Here is a 17500-nt window from a genome sequence, read left to right on the forward strand (position 1 = left end):
TATGTATTTTTTGTTTTTTAAGGGAGACTTTAGAAACCCAATAATATTTAAAAAAAAAAATAAATAGGCTTTCTATGGCCCACTGAATGAGAGGGAGAGAGGTGGCACACCCAGGAGTCAAGACTGGCACACAAGCTGAAAGGGCAATATTACTCTCCCACTGTTTTTTTATGTTTTTTTTTTTTTTTCAGGGAGACTTTAGAAACCAAATAATATTAAAAAAACCAAAAAAAAAAATAGCCTTTCTATGGCCCACTGAATGAGAGAGAGAGGTGGCACACCCAGGAGTCAAGCCTGGCACACAAGCTGAAAGGGCAATATTACTCTCCCACTGTTTTTTTATGTATTTTTTGTTTTTTAAGGGAGACTTTAGAAACCCAATAATATTTAAAAAAAAAAAAATAGGCTTTCTATGGCCCACTGAATGAGAGGGAGAGAGGTGGCACACCCAGGAGTCAAGACTGGCACACAAGCTGAAAGGGCAATATTACTCTCCCACTGTTTTTTTAGGTATTTTTTTTTTTTTCAGGGAGACTTTAGAAACCAAATAATATTAAAAAAAAAAAAAAAAAAAATAGGCTTTCTATAGCCCACTGAATGAGAGATAGCACACACAGCAGTGGCACACAAGCCCTGACTGAGGCCAATATTTTTCTCCCACTGATTGATGTAGTGTTTTTGTGTTGAGGTAGAATTTAGAACACAAATCACGGAAAAAATAAATAGGCTTTCTATGGCCCACTCAGTGAGAGATGGCACACACAGGGATGGCACTGTAGCAGAAATGCAAATCTTAATCTCCCACAAAAAAAAAAAAAAAAAAAAAAACAGGGACTGTCCTACAATTACTATCTCCCTGCAGTAATCTAAGCCAGGTATGGCAGGCAGCAATAGGAGTGGACTGATGCACAAATTAAATAAAAAGTGTGGACAAACAAAAAAGATAGCTGTGCAGAAAGGAAGGAACAAGAGGATATGTGCTTTGAAAAAAGCAGTTGGTTTCCACAGTGGCGTACACACAGCAATACAGCTATCACGGAGCCTTCTAGGGCAGCCCAATGAGCTACAGCGCTGAGGGGAAAAAAAAAAAAAAATAGCTTCCACAGTCCCTGCACACCGAAGGTGGTGTTGGACAGTGGAAATCGCTGCAGCACAAGCGGTTTGGTGGTTAGTGGACCCTGCCTAACGCTCTCCCTGCTTCTGACGAAGCGGCAGCAACCTGTCCCTAAGCTCAGATCAGCAGCAGTAAGATGGCGGTCGGCGGGAACGCCCCTTTATAGCCCCTGTGACGCCGCAGACAGCAAGCCAATCACTGCAATGCCCTTCTCTAAGATGGTGGGGACCAGGATCTATGTCATCACGCTGCCCACACTCTGCGTTCACCTTCATTGGCTGAGAAATGGCGCTTTTCGCGTCATTGAAACGCGACTTTGGCGCGAAAGTCGCGTACCGCATGGCCGACAAGCACAGGGGTCGGATCGGGTTTCATGAGACGCCGACTTAGCCAAAAGTCGGCGACTTTTGAAAATGATCGACCCGTTTCGCTCAACCCTATATTGCACAGCCATGTAGTATATCGCACAGCCATGCAGTATACAGTATTGCACAGCCAGGTAGTATATAGCACAGCCCATGCAGTATATAACACAGCCCACATAGTATATAGCTGAGCCCACATAGTACATAGCACAGCCCACGCAGTATATAAGACAGCCCACGCAGTATAAAATACAGCCCACATAGTATACAACACAGACCATGTAGTCTATAGCACAGCCCACATAGTATATAGCACCGCCCATGCAGTATATAACTGTTGTGAATTCCGTTCTCGAACTCCCTCTTGTGGTCATGAATGGTACTTCAGTGAGTTCTGTCTGTGGACTCCCTCTGGTGGCTGTGAGTGGAGCTGCTGGTTCTGAGATTCCTTCCCCACCTGCCCTTGTTTAGGGCTAGGCTGGATTCTCTATTTAACTCCACTCAGATCGTTACTCCATGCCAGCTGTCAATGTTCTAGTACTGGTTCAGATCTCTCCTGGATCTTTCTGAGGACCTGTCTACTCCAGCGAAGCTAAGTTCCTGCTTGTTCATTTGTTACATATGGTTTTTCTTGCTAAGTTCTAGTCCAGCTTGCTATCATGAAACTGCCTGGCTAGCTGGAAGCTCTGGGGGTGCAGAGTGGCACCACCGCACCGTGAGTCGGTGCGGGGGTATTTTTTGCACACTCTGCGTGATTTTGTAGTTTTTTGTGTTGACCGCAAAGATCCCTTTTCTATCCTCAATCTGTTTAGTTAGACTGGCCTCCCTTTGCTAAAGCCTATTTCATCCTGTGTTTGTGATTTCCTCTTAACTCACAGTCAATACTTGTGGGGGGCTGCTTTTACCTTTGGGGAAATTTCTCTGAGGCAAGTGAGGCTTTGTTTCCTTTCTTTAGGGGTAGTTAGCTCTTAGGCTGTGAAGAGGCGTCTAGTCAGAGTCAGGCGCGCTCCACGGCTATTTCTAGTTGTGTTGATAGGAGTAGGGTTTGCGGTCAGCAGAGTTCCCATTTCCCCAGAGCTCGTCCCGATTCCGTGTTTAACTATCAGGTCATTCCTGGTGCACCTAACCACCAGGTCCATAACAGTACAGCTGGCCCACAAAGTGTTAATGCATCTCAATAGAGGGAAAAGAGAAGCTCTGAGACCATTTTTTTTTCTCTGCAGTGTGTTTTGCCTTTCTTTTCCCCTTAAACTCTGGGTGGTTCAGAACTCAGGTGTGGATATGGACATTCAAGGTCTGTCCTCTAGTGTAGATCAACTCGCTGCAAAGGTACAAAACATTCAAGATTATGTAGTTCAGAATCCTATGTTGGAGCCTAGAATTCCAATTCCTGATTTGTTTTCTGGGGATAGATCTAAATTTCTGAATTTCAAAACCAATTGTAAACTGTTTCTTGCTCTGAAACCCCGCTCTTCTGGTGACCCTATTCAGCAAGTAAGAATCATTATTTCTTTGTTGCGTGGCGACCCTCAAGACTGGGCATTCGCCCTGGTGCCAGGAGATCCTGCATTGTGTAATGTAGATGCGTTTTTTCTGGCGCTGGGATTGCTTTATGATGAACCAAATTCTGTGGATCAGGCAGAGAAAATTTTGCTGGCTTTGTGTCAGGGTCAGGATGAAGCGGAGGTATATTGCCAGAAGTTCAGAAAGTGGTCTGTGCTTACTCAGTGGAATGAGTGTGCCCTGGCAGCAATTTTCAGAAAGGGTCTTTCTGAAGCCCTCAAGGATGTTATGGTGGGGTTCCCCACGCCTGCTGGTCTGAATGAATCAATGTCCTTGGCCATACAGATCGATCGGCGCTTACGTGAGCGCAAAACTGTGCACCATTTGGCGGTATCCTCTGAGCAGAGGCCTGAGCCTATGCAATGTGATTGGACTTTGACCAGAGCTGAATGGCAAGAACATAGACGTCAGAATGGGCTGTGTTTTTACTGTGGTGACTCCACTCATGCTATCTCTGATTGTCCTAAGCGCACTAAGCGGTTCGCTAGGTCCGTCACCATTGGTACTGTACAGCCTAAATTTCTTTTGTCCGTTACTCTGATTTGCTCTTTGTCATCCTATTCTGTTATGGCATTTGTGGATTCAGGCGCTGCCCTGAATTTGATGGAGTTTGCCAGGCGCTGTGGTTTTTTCTTGGAGCCCTTGCAGCATCCCATTCCTTTGAGGGGAATTGATGCTACGCCTTTGGCCAAGAATAAGCCTCAGTACTGGACCCAGTTGACCATGTGCATGGCTCCTGCGCATCAGGAGGATATTCGCTTTTTGGTGTTGCATAATCTGCATGATGTGGTCGTGTTGGGTTTGCCATGGCTGCAGGTCCATAATCCAGTATTGGATTGGAAATCAATGTCGGTGTCCAGTTGGGGTTGTCAAGGGGTACATGGGGATGTTTCATTGTTGTCAATTTCTTCCTCCACTCCTTCTGAAGTCCCTGAGTTTTTGTCGGATTACCGGGATGTATTTGATGAGCCCAAGTCTAGTACCCTACCTCCTCATAGGGATTGTGATTGTGCTATTAATTTGATTCCTGGTAGCAAGTTCCCTAAGGGACGACTTTTCAATTTGTCTGTGCCAGAACACGCCGCTATGCGGAGTTATATAAAGGAGTCCTTGGAGAAAGGGCATATTCGCCCGTCGTCGTCACCATTGGGAGCAGGGTTCTTTTTTGTGGCCAAGAAGGATGGTTCTCTGAGACCTTGTATAGATTACCGCCTTCTTAATAAAATCACGGTCAAATTTCAGTACCCTTTGCCTCTACTGTCTGATTTATTTGCTCAGATTAAGGGGGCTAGTTGGTTCACCAAGATAGACCTTCGAGAGGCGTATAATCTCGTGCGTATTAAACAGGGCAATGAATGGAAAACAGCATTTAATACGCCCGAGGGCCATTTGAGTACCTGGTGATGCCATTCGGCCTTTCTAATGCTCCCTCTGTGTTTCAGTCCTTTATGCATGACATCTTCCGAAAGTATCTGGATAGATTCATGATCGTATATTTGGATGATATTTTGGTCTTTTCAGATGATTGGGAGTCCCATGTGAAGCAGGTCAGAATGGTGTTCCAGGTCCTTCGTGCTAATTCCTTGTTTGTGAAGGGATCTAAGTGTCTCTTTGGAGTTCAGAAGGTTTCCTTTTTGGGCTTCATTTTTTCCCCTTCTACTATCGAGATGGATCCTGTTAAAGTCCAAGCTATTTATGATTGGACTCGGCCTACATCTGTGAAGAGCCTTCAGAAATTTCTGGGCTTTGCCAATTTTTACCGTCGCTTCATCGCAAATTTTTCTAGTGTTGTTAAACCGTTGACTGATTTGACCAAGAAGGGTGCTGATGTGGTGAATTGGTTCTCTGCGGCCGTTGAGGCTTTTAAGGAGTTGGAACGTTGTTTCTCTTCGGCTCCTGTGTTGTGTCAGCCAGATGTTTCACTCCCTTTTCAGGTCGAGGTTGATGCTTCTGAAATTGGAGCAGGGGCTGTTTTGTCTCAGAGAAGTTCTGATTGCTCTGTAATGAAGCCATGCGCTTTCTTTTCAAGAAAGTTTTTGCCTGCTGAGCGTAATTATGATGTTGGCAATCGGGAGTTGTTGGCTATGAAGTGGGCATTCGAGGAGTGGCGACATTGGCTTGAAGGAGCCAAGCATCGCGTGGTGGTCTTGACAGATCACAAGAATCTGACTTATCTCGAGTCTGCCAAGCGGTTGAATCCTAGACAGGCTCGTTGGACGCTGTTTTTCTCCTGTTTCAATTTTGTGGTTTCGTACCTTCCGGGTTCTAAGAATGTGAAGGCTGATGCCCTTTCAAGGAGTTTTGTGCCTGATTCTCCTAGGGTTCCTGAGCCAGCTGGTATTCTCAGAGAGGGGGTAGTTCTGTCTGCCATCTCCCCTGATTTGCGGCGGGTGCTGCAGGAGTTCCAGGCTGATAGACCTGACCGTTGTCCAGTGGAGAAACTGTTTGTCCCTGATAGATGGACTAATAGAGTTATCTCTGAGGTTCATTGTTCGGTGTTGGCTGGTCATCCTGGGATTTTTGGTACCAGAGATTTGGTGGCTAGGTCCTTTTGGTGGCCTTCTTTGTCGCGAGATGTGCGTTCTTTTGTGCAGTCTTGTGGGACTTGTGCTCGGGCTAAGCCCTGCTGTTCTCATGCCAGTGGGTTACTTTTGCCCTTGCCGGTCCCGAAAAGGCCCTGGACGCATGTTTCCATGGATTTTATTTCAGATCTTCCTGTTTCTCAAAGGATGTCGGTCATCTGGGTGGTTTGTGATCGCTTCTCTAAAATGGTCCATTTGGTACCCTTGCCTAAATTGCCTTCTTCCTCTGATTTGGTTCCATTATTTTTCCAACATGTGGTTCGTTTGCATGGCATTCCGGAGAACATCGTGTCTGACAGAGGTTCCCAGTTTGTTTCAAGGTTTTGGCGTTCCTTTTGTGCTAAGATGGGCATTGATTTGTCTTTTTCTTCGGCTTTCCATCCTCAGACAAATGGCCAAACCGAACGAACCAATCAGACTTTGGAAACCTATCTGAGATGCTTTGTTTCTGCGGATCAGGATGATTGGGTGACCTTCTTGCCATTGGCTGAGTTCGCCCTCGGGCCAGTTCGGCTACTTTGGTTTCGCCTTTTTTTTGTAATTCTGGTTTTCATCCTCGTTTTTCTTCAGGGCAGGTTGAGCCTTCGGACTGTCCTGGTGTGGATTCTGTGGTGGACAGGTTGCAGCAAATTTGGACTCATGTGGTGGACAATTTGACCTTGTCCCAAGAGAAGGCTCAACGTTTTGCTAACCGCCGTCGCCGTGTTGGTCCCCGACTTCGTGTTGGGGATTTGGTTTGGTTATCATCTCGTTATGTTCCTATGAAGGTTTCTTCTCCTAAGTTTAAGCCTCGTTTCATTGGTCCTTATAAGATTTCTGAAATTCTTAATCCTGTATCATTTCGTTTGGCCCTTCCTGCTTCCTTTGCCATCCATAATGTGTTCCATAGGTCGTTGCTGCAGAGATATGTGGCGCCTATGGTTCCTTCCGTTGATCCTCCTGCTCCGGTGTTGGTCGAGGGGGAGTTGGAGTATGTGGTGGAGAAGATTTTGGATTCTCGTATTTTGAGACGAAAACTTCAGTACTTGGTCAAATGGAAGGGCTATGGTCAGGAGGATAATTCCTGGGTTGTTGCCTCTGATGTCCATGCTGCCGATTTAGTTCGTGCCTTTCATTTGGCTCGTCCTGATCGGCCTGGGGGCTCTGGTGTGGGTTCGGTGACCCCTCCTCAAGGAGGGGGTACTGTAGTGAATTCCGTTCTCGAACTCCCTCCTGTGGTCATGAATGGTACTTCGGTGAGTTCTCTCCGTGGACTCCCTATGGTGGCTGTGAGTGGAGCTGCTGGTTCTGAGATTCCTTCCCCACCTGCCCTTGTTTAGGGCTAGGCTGGATTCTCTATTTAACTCCACTCAGATCGTTACTCCATGCCAGCTGTCAATGTTCTAGTACTGGTTCAGATCTCTCCTGGATCTTTCTGAGGACCTGTCTACTCCAGCGAAGCTAAGTTCCTGCTTGTTCATTTGTTGCATATGGTTTTTCTTGCTAAGTTCTAGTCCAGCTTGCTATCATGAAACTGCCTGGCTAGCTGGAAGCTCTGGGGGTGCAGAGTGGCACCACCGCACCGTGAGTCGGTGCGGGGGTATTTTTTGCACACTCTGCGTGGTTTTGTAGTTTTTTGTGTTGACCGCAAAGATCCCTTTTCTATCCTCAATCTGTTTAGTTAGACTGGCCTCCCTTTGCTAAAGCCTATTTCATCCTGTGTTTGTGATTTCCTCTTAACTCACAGTCAATACTTGTGGGGGGCTGCTTTTACCTTTGGGGAAATTTCTCTGAGGTAAGTGAGGCTTTGTTTCCTTTCTTTAGGGGTAGTTAGCTCTTAGGCTGTGAAGAGGCGTCTAGGCAGAGTCAGGCACGCTCCACGGCTATTTCTAGTTGTGTTGATAGGAGTAGGGTTTGCGGTCAGCAGAGTTCCCATTTCCCCAGAGCTCATCCCGATTCCGTGTTTAACTATCAGGTCATTCCTGGTGCACCTAACCACCAGGTCCATAACAATAACACAGCCTACGTAGTATATAACACAGCCACGTAGTATATAGCACAGCCACATAGTATATTGCACAGCCACATAGTATATAGCACAGTCCACGTAGTATATAGCACAGCAACATAGTATATAACACAGCCCACGCAGTATATAACACAGCCCACATAGTTTCTAGCAATGTGGGCACCATATCCGTGTTAAAAAAAGAATCAAAATAAAAATAGTTATATACTCACTTTCCGTCGGCCCCCGGATCCAGCCCTGGCCTTTAGCGATGCTCCTCGCGACGCTCCGCTCCCAGTGATGCTTTGCGGCAATAAAACGTGATGATGTAGTGGTCTAGGGAGACCGCTACATCATCTCCGGTCATTGCCGCAATGCATTCTTGGGACTGGTTAATGGCAGTGTTAACAGACTGCGTTACACTACGGTATGCCGCGGTGTAACGCAGTCCGTTTAACGGACTGCTAAAACCCTATGTGGCCGCTGACTGGAGGGGAGTATGGAGGGGCACTGACTGGAGAAGAGTAGGGAGGGGCCATTTCGTGGCTGGACTGTGCCTGTCGCTGATTGGTCACGCCCAGCCGGCCGTGACCAATCAGCGACGTGGGATTTCCGTGACAGACAGACAGACAAAGAGACGGAAGTGGACCTTAGACAATTATATAGTAGGATGATTGCTTTCTTATTTTCTTTAAATTATACACAGAATCCAAACTTTTTTAGAATTAGGATTGTAGTTAAATTTTGGATAGATAGATACAGGTGCTTCTCACAAAATTAGAATATCAGCAAAAGGTTTATTTATTTCAGTTCTTCAATACAAAAAGTGAAACTCATATATTACATAGAGCCATTACAAACAATGATCTATTTCAAGTGTTTATTTCTGTTAATATTGACTCAAAAATCATTATCTCAGTACATTAGAATATTTAACACCTGCAAAGGCTCCCTAAGCATTTAAAAAGGTCCCTTAGTCTGTTTCAGTAAGCTTCACAATCATGGGGAAGAATGCTGACTGCTTCACAAGGAGGGTAAGCAACAAAAGGACATTGCTAAATAAGCTGGCTGTTCACAGAGTGCTTAACCAAGCTTATTAATGGAAAGTTGAGTGGAAAGAAAAATGTGGTAGAAAAAGGTGCACAAGCTGCTGGGATAACCACAGCCTTGAAAGGATTGTTAAGAAAAGGCCATTCCAAAATTTGAGGGAAATTCGCAAGAAGTGGACTGCTGCTGGAGTCATTGCTTCAAGATCCACCACACACAGCCGTATCCAGGACATGGGCTACAAGTGTCGTATTCCTTGTGTCAAGCTACTCATGACCAATAGACAACGCCAGAAGTGTCTTACCTGGGCCAAGGAGAAAAAGAACTGGACTGTTGCTCATTGGTCTAAGGTGTTGTTTTCAGATTAAAGTAAATTTTGCATTTCATTTGGAAATCAAGGTCCTAGAGTCTGGAGGAAGAGCGGAGAGGCACACAATCCAAGCTGCTTGAGGTCCAGTGTGACATTTCCACAATCAGTGATGGTTTGGGTAGCCATGTCATCTGCTGGTGTAGGTCCACCGTGTTTTATCAAGACCAAAGTCAGCACAGCTGTCTACCAGGAAATTTCAGAGCACTTCATGCTTCCCTCTGCCAACAAGCGATTTGGAGATGCAAATTTCATTCTCCAGCAGGACTTGGCACCTGTCCACACTGCAAAAAGTACCAATACCTTGTTTAAAAGCAACAGCATCACTGTGCTTGATTGGCCAGCAAACTCGCCTGTCCTTAACAAAATAGAAAACCTATGGGGTATTGTCAAGAGGAAGATGAGAGATGCCAGACCCAACAATGCAGACTAGCTGAAGGCTGCTATCAAATAAACCTAGGCTTCTATAACACCTCAGCTGTTCCACAGGCTGATCGCCTGATTGATGCAGTAGGTGATGCAAAACCAGCCCCGACCAAGTATCGAGTGCATTTGCTGAACATACATGACAGTAGGCCAACATTTCGGATTTTAAAATCATTTTTAAAACTAGTATTATAAAATATTCTAGTTTACTGAGATAATGACTTTTGGGTTTTCATTGGCTGTAAGCCATAATCATCAACATTAACAGAAATAAACACTCGAAATAGATCACTCTGTTTGTAATAACTGCATATAATATATGAGTTTCACTTTTTGAATTGATATAAATTAACTTTTTGATGATATTCTAATTTTGTGAGAAGCACCTGTAGATATATACACATATAGATATACTTTAGTGGATAAATTTGCAGAGGATTGATTCAAGTTGCATTTCCTGAAATTCAGAGTGACAAGCTAAAAAATTGAGAATTTTATTCGTGAAGAACACACACACTAAAAAAACCACTTGTCCAGTTTACACTGCTGAAGCATCAGAGACCAAGCTAATGTAATTTTGCGTGCCCGCTCAGGCTTTCTGGCCTGCAGCTATTACATCACATTGTATTTCCCAGTTTATCACGAGAGTTATTATACCTTTTACAGTGGTGACCACTACCTGGGTATACAAAAAAAAATCAAAAATAGAGACTATGCTCAAATAGCTGAGATAAAAAATAATGGGGAGGGGATCTGAATCGTCGGGTGATCTGAAACCTTTACCTAGCATAAAAGCTTCAGTTGGGAACCTGAAATGTTGCACTTAGATGAGTGAATAAAAGTACCCTTTTTTACTTGGACTCTTTGATTGCTACATCCATTTTTCATTTTTTAAGTAGATATATAAAGCATTCATGCAAATACACTACTACAAATGGTATTAAAAAAATAATTATTTTACTATAATTATATTTTAGTTACAAATATTACTACCGGCAGAAGCTTTTTGTTTTATAACAACACTAATCCTAAGGAATGAATGTCTCGTAATCCCTTACGCAATGAATAGGTAAATATGCACTAGTGAAGCACTAAGCTGATATCCTTCCATTATGGTGGCAAAGAAAACTATTAGTATTCCGAAGAAAAGACTGATTTGAATAGTGTTTTACTAATTGGTATTATATGTGAACTTTTTATATTGGCTTTGATGTAACAGAATATTATAGACCTCACTTAAAATTCGATGAAAGGAAGGTTAGGATTACAAAACTGAAATCTCTCAAGGCCACATTCTTGCATCAAAGGCTTCATCTGAAAATAATTTACTTGGTTCTGATAATTCCCTGCCCTAAGGGAATACATTTCATGCATCTCCAGGCTAGTGAAGAGTTGATTACTTTACAATTGCATGTGCTTAAATATGATTCAATTATAGGGAAAGTATTAATTACTTTTTGTTTCCTGTTTTCCTTACCACAATTTCATATATTCAGATTATCTTCATGTACGTTACCTCTCAACCGGTAACAAAATACTCTATAATTCATGCATGCATATTGAAAACTATATCACAATATTAGCCTGTAAATGCTCAGCATGCTTTCTAAAATATAAGAGTAGGCTGTAAAAATGAAATTCAGCATGCAAAATTGTAAACTGAAATTATGCTAAATACTTGCCTTTGGAAAGGATGTTCATTTTCAATGGTATTAACTATTAGCTGGCTTGTATTTGTAATTCTAAATGTATTGCATTAAGCATTGATTATTTAGAAATCAAATATACTATGGCATGAAATTAATTTACAAGCAGAAATTTAAAAAAAATACACCATAATTAATATATTTTGAGCATATATATTGTTCATTGCCAACATTCAATCTAAAATACATAGCGTAAATGAAGCCCATTATTTGTGACATACACATATTTAATTACTTTGCATTAAAGGGAATCTGTCACCAGGTCTTTGTCACCTAATCTGAGAGCAGCATAATATAGGGACAGAGACCTCGATTCCAGCATTTTGTCAAATGATAGGCTGCTTGCTTTAGTTTTGATAAAATCACTATTTTATCTGAAAGAGATTATCACTAGAGGACTAGTAATCCTGCTGCCAGGTAGGCTAAACGCTCTCTACCACTGATTGGCAGCTTTCTGCCTATGCAGAGTGCACACAATAAAACTGCCAATCAGTGGTTAGGGTAAAGTTATACCCTGCTCATTCACAGGAACTGCAGAATATGTCAATGTTTTAAAGTTTATCATAATAAATGGATAATGACAGCCATATAATAATTTTCAAATAGATCTACACAAACACTTATGTTAAAATGAGGTCCACCAAGTTACTGTTGGGGTCCTGCTAGTTTTCACATAGTTCATAGGTTAAAAAAACACATGAAACCCTCATCTTGAACCTTTCAATCAAACTTTGACATTATGAAAAAAAATACTGTAACCCCTTATGAGTGCCTAAAATGGAAATGCAAAGACAACATAAGTGCGGAATAAAAAAAATTCTAAAAAAATAATACTTTTGCTTCATAAGCTTTAGCAGACCATTTTGAAATGTAACCCTTAATGAATTTTGTGAAGATTTTTACGTTTTGAAAACACTGAAGTTGCAAAAGTCAATGGTAAGCCTTGGCTTTAGGGTAACATCAAGACTACCTGTCAATATTGGTCTTTTCATACATGCTATTTAAAGTTTAGCAGTATTGAATGAAGATATCTAAATTTCACACATTTGTTACATCAATCCAGGCTAGATTATCAAAGCAGAGCTTCGAAGAAGACTTGAAACTGAGCTAAAAGAAGCCCTTTGGTATTTTTAGGCTTTCCAGCACTTTGGGCAAAGATCAGAATGCCAAGTTACAAATCTGAAGCTAACTGATAAAGAGAAAAACAAAATTAGAGAGACCTCGAAATTGTAGAACGTGTTCTTTGTCACACAAAACTAAGAAATGAAGAAACACCTAGATCACAAGCTCTGCTCACATACTTTGCTGTAGAACAGACACAAAAAGTATTTTCTTTCATGGAAAGTTTTAAAGAGCAGCTATAAAGATATCAAAAACATCCAGATATATAAAAAATTTCCTTGACAAAAAACGGAAAATTATTAAGGCCTGATATATTAGGTTTTGCAGCAAAATGTCAACTGATATTGCTAAGATTAAAACTTAGCTGAGCTTATGTCTTCTTGTCCTCATCATAAACTTGTCAGCTCTTTTGACTCGTTGGTTTTATTAAATGCTTGTACCATATTCCAGAGGAAATAATATTTCTGGAACATGCATTTTCCAAAGAGTTGTGACATGTTTCGTTGCTTTGTTTTTTCTCTTATCATGTATGAATAAAGGGACATCTGAGTGTTACCAACTTCCTTGTCAAAGGGATGTGTCCCTACACACTGTCCTGTATGACTGGACAGTGTCAGTTTATCCAATGTCAAACTCTATTGACATAGGAAATGGCAAAGCCCAGTTGTCAATGTATTTATACATATCTAATAAGCAATAACATAGGAATAGCCTAATGAACAATTCTTAACAAACAGGCTACAGAATTGTGATTAAGGCTGCATTCACACTAGTGTCGGCACGGGGCCGTCGCTATGCGTCGCCCCGACGTTCTGACGCGCGTTGTGAAAATAATGCTCGACGTGGGCAGTGGAAGCAGTCTTACGACGTATCCGCTGCCCCATTGTAAAGTCTGGGTTGAAGGAGCAGAGTTTTGGCCACACATGCGCGGTTAAAAATGGCGGACACGACGCGCAAAAAAAGTTACATGTAACTTTTTTTGTGCCGACGGTCCGCCAAAACACGACGCAACCGTCGCACGACGATTGCGACGTGTGGCCATACATCACAATGCGTCGCTAATGTTAGTCTATGGGGAAAAAACGCATCCTGCAGGCAACTTTGCAGGATGTGTTTTTTCTCCTAAACGGCGCATTGCGACGTATTCCAAACGAAGCTATTGTAAAAGTAGCCTTCATTGGAAAAAGTAGCATACCATAAAAGCTCATTGATCCTTTACATTTTTAAGCAAAATCAAAAGAAACCTTGTATGTTCAGATACTGGATAAAACCAATTCTTTATTTAAATCTCTAAAAACTTAGAACACTAACAATCAACATACAAGCAACCGTGCTGGACTAAAACTGCCCCTTGCACTATATATCCTAAATTGCCCTGCCTTGCAGCGGAGGTTGGCACCCTAAACAGATAAACGAGATAGGTGCCCCCGCTCAACGACGACTCTCCACTATTTCTCCTATCTGTCAACTATACAGTGTGGTACATTTATGCCAACATACTGACAGAGATAGACAAAGGAAAATCTTGCCGACTAATATTTCAGGGCAATGATGGCAGTTAATCACCCATGTGATAAAGGTGCAAGACACCATACCATAAAGTGCAAAAAGTGCAGAAAAACAGTGCTACACATACACCAAATACCTCGCTATGACTGTTCCCTGCCAGGCTGACTCCTGCCTGACAGTGGGGGTTGGCACCCTACTGTGAAGCGGATACGGTGCCCCCACTCCACGTCGGCTGGCCCTAAGAGCTAGCCCTACATGTGCTACTTGACAATAAAGGGGTGTCTTACACACGATATGGCCCCAACAGTTTTTTATGGCCAAGACACCTAGGTGTCATGGTTCTCAATGGCAAGAGACCGTAGTAAAGCATACAAAAAGGACTAGCTCTTGGAAGATGGGAACTCGAGCTGACTGTGAGCTAAACCTAGCGCACAACTAACAGTGGCCGGGTAGCGTGCCTATGTTTTATCCCTAGACGCCCAGCGCCAGCCGGAGGACTGACTGACCCTAGCAGAGGAAAATACAGACCTGGCTTACCTCTAGAGAAATTTTCCCCAAAAGGCAGACAGTAGCCCCCACATATATTGTCGGTGATTTTAGAGGAAATAGACATACGAAGTATGAAGATAGGTTTAGCAAATTGAGGTCCGCTTACTAGATAGTAGGAAGACAGAAAAGGGAACTTCACAGTCAGCTGAAAACCCTTTCAAAACACCATCCTGAAATTACTTTAAGACTCTAATATCAACTCATGACACCAGAGTGGCAATTTCAGCTCACAAGAGCTTCCAGCCTCAGAAATATTCAAACACAGAGAACTGGAACAAAAATGCAAAACAAACTTAGGACTACAAGTCCAACTTAGCTGATAGTAGTCTAGGAGCAGGAACATGCAACAGAAAGGCTTCTGGTAACATTGTTGGCCGGCATAGAAATGACTGAGGAGCAAGGTTAAATAGAAAACTCCCACATCCTGATGGAAACAGGTGAACAGAGGAGATGAAGCACACAAGTGCAGTACCACCAGAAACCACCGGGGGAGCCCAGAAACCAAATTCACAACACCTAGGCTTTAGGCAGGAGATATGGGTACAGTATTGATGCATAACTGTAACCCCATTCTATAATATACATATATGACAGTCATAATAACCATGTACTTATCATTTCTGATGTATACAAACGCCTCGACGCGTTTCACCAATATGGCTCATCGGGAGGCTTAGATAGACAGATGCTGCATGCTGACTACCCACATACCTCACATATATAGACTATAGAAAAAGGGCACCACCCCTATCGCACCCTTTCAACAATAGAGGTGCGTGTTGAACTATAACGACGTGGGCCCAATGTATATTTTCTCAGTATATTACTCAATTAGCTACTCACTCTGTAAACCGTGATCATGCCGCCATTATCCGACCCTGTAGTAGTAGATAATGCCACGAGGGTCGGCATCTCTAAAGTGCATTGTGCTGGCGTGTGCGTAATCCTTCTGCGCATAACCGGATATATTCCGGCTTCCATATTATTGAAGACCAGATACTATGCGCTATTGAGCAAATGCGGAAGTTGTTAACCTCCATTTTTGGGAGGACTTGACCGCAAATGTAGAATACCTCTGCGCAAGTACGGAAGCGCCTTGTTGTTAATGATCAGATCCTAGGAGATATTCTACGCTAATGCGGAAGTCTCCCAGCTGCCATTTTACCTGGGATCCCGCCGTAGCTCAGAATGCCCACCGGATATATACATATTGTCACATTACCGGGGGCCAAAAGCTGGATAACAGTGCGCATGCCCATTAGTATACCAACTGAAAATGTTATGTTATGTAGCGCAAAAGGCTGCAATAATTCAAAGTTGAACACTAGATAACAATGCGCATGCCTTTTATTATGGCGGCTATGATCATTATATGGCCTGAGTGGCACCGACATTTTTTATATTTGATTAAATTAGCAATCTTATGATTTGCGCATATACAGACACTCCCCATACGATTAGCGATACAGAGTCTGGATTCTGAGCATAGAACATCTTATTCTTTCTCACAGATATGTCTGTTACACTGTGCTACAGATTGCATAAGTAATGAATCATAATTCGAGTGTTATAAATAATATATTATTATTGGATATTTACGCAGCAATATTGTAAGGGATCAGTAAGTATTGGAATAGTAGTGAATAGATACATGTGTAGTAGATATAAAATAATATAATATTCCATCCCAATCGATGGATCCCATAGAAAAAATGGGCAAAAAATGCCTGGTACGGCAAGTAAGGTTATAATGATCAGATAATAGCCCCTACTGCATGGAAAAAAAGGCTCAATGATATCTTTATAAAGCTCATATGGACCAAAGATCAAAAAAATGCACTATAGAAAGCAAGCATAAGACATATTCTCATTCAAGCCTCTTGGGGTGATGCAATTAAAGCGATGGATCCAAGCACACTCCTTTTGCAGCAGCAGTCTGTCAAAATTCCCCCCCCGGGGATTTAAAGTAAATGATTCAATGACACTGAATGAGATTTCATTCACATTGCCCTGATGGACCTCATTCATATGCCTAGCAATTGGAGAATCACGTTTATGCCTAATATCTCCAATATGCTCGCCCACCCTTCTTCTGAACTCCCTCCGTGTCTTCCCCACATAGTTTTTCGCGCATCTACATGTGGCTACATATACTGCGCCACTAGTTTTACAGTTTGAAAAATCTCTAAGATAGTATTCCCTACCATCATATGCACTGATGATTGATTTACAAGGTCGCATAAATTTACAATTGACGCAATCACTACATTTGAAAAAACCGCATGTTCTGCGTTCAAGCCACGTACCCGTCGGGGCCGATCTCTTGAAGTGACTGTGTACCAGCCTATCTCTCAAGGAGCGACCCCTCTTATAGGTTATCTGTGGTCGAGGTCCCACAAAGTCAGCTAAATCGGGGTCAGCTGTTGTGAACTCAGTTTTCGGGCTCCCTCTTGTGGTCACTGGTGGTATGGTGTGACTTTTGCTTTGGGCTCCCCCTGGTGGCTTTGTTTGTTATCCTGCTGGTCTCTGGCTATCAGCTGGTTTGTTATCCTCTGGGAGGTTCCTATATAGCTCTGTTTTACTTCCACTTGTGGCCGGCTGTCGATGTAATCAGTGCTACTCAGATTCCTTCTGACTACCTTGCTCCCAGTCCATCCAGGATAAGCTAAGTTTTGTTTGCTCATTTTTTGATCAGCAGTGTTTATCATGTTTTCTGTTCCAGCTTGCTAAAATGTAATTCCCTCGCTTGCTGGTTGCTCTAGTGGGCTGAGTTTCTCCCCACACATCGTTAGTTGGTGTGTGGGTTCTTGAAATCTCAGGATGGATATTTTGTAAGGGTTTTTTATTGATCGCATAGACCCCTGCTCTATTTTCTGCTTTCTAGTACTAGTGGGCCTCTTTTGCTGAATCTGATTTCATCCCTATGTATGTGCCTTCTTCTTACTTCACCGTTAATATTTGTTGGGGGCTTCTATATCTTTGGGGATTATTTCTCTGGAGGCAAGCGAGGTCTTTCTTTCTCTTTAAGGGGTAGCTAGTTCCTCAGGCTGGCTCGAGACGTCTAAGAATTTTTTAGGCACGTTCACCGGCTACCTCTAGTTGTTTTGGATAGGTTCAGATTTGCGATCAGTCCAGTTACCATCTCCCTAGAGCTCGTCCTTAG

The 17500-nt window shown here is 42.7% G+C and overlaps 1 protein-coding gene across 20 annotated transcripts in view; it reads right to left on the reverse strand.

The window, feature by feature from the left end:
• PTPRD (protein tyrosine phosphatase receptor type D) overlaps positions 1-17500 on the reverse strand; it is a 2959440-nt gene that overhangs the window by 1598321 nt on the left and 1343619 nt on the right. The gene's annotated exons all lie outside the window — the stretch shown is intronic.

The sequence above is a fragment of the Ranitomeya variabilis genome, chromosome 1 (genome assembly GCF_051348905.1).
Source record: "Ranitomeya variabilis isolate aRanVar5 chromosome 1, aRanVar5.hap1, whole genome shotgun sequence".
NCBI lineage: Eukaryota > Metazoa > Chordata > Amphibia > Anura > Dendrobatidae > Ranitomeya > Ranitomeya variabilis.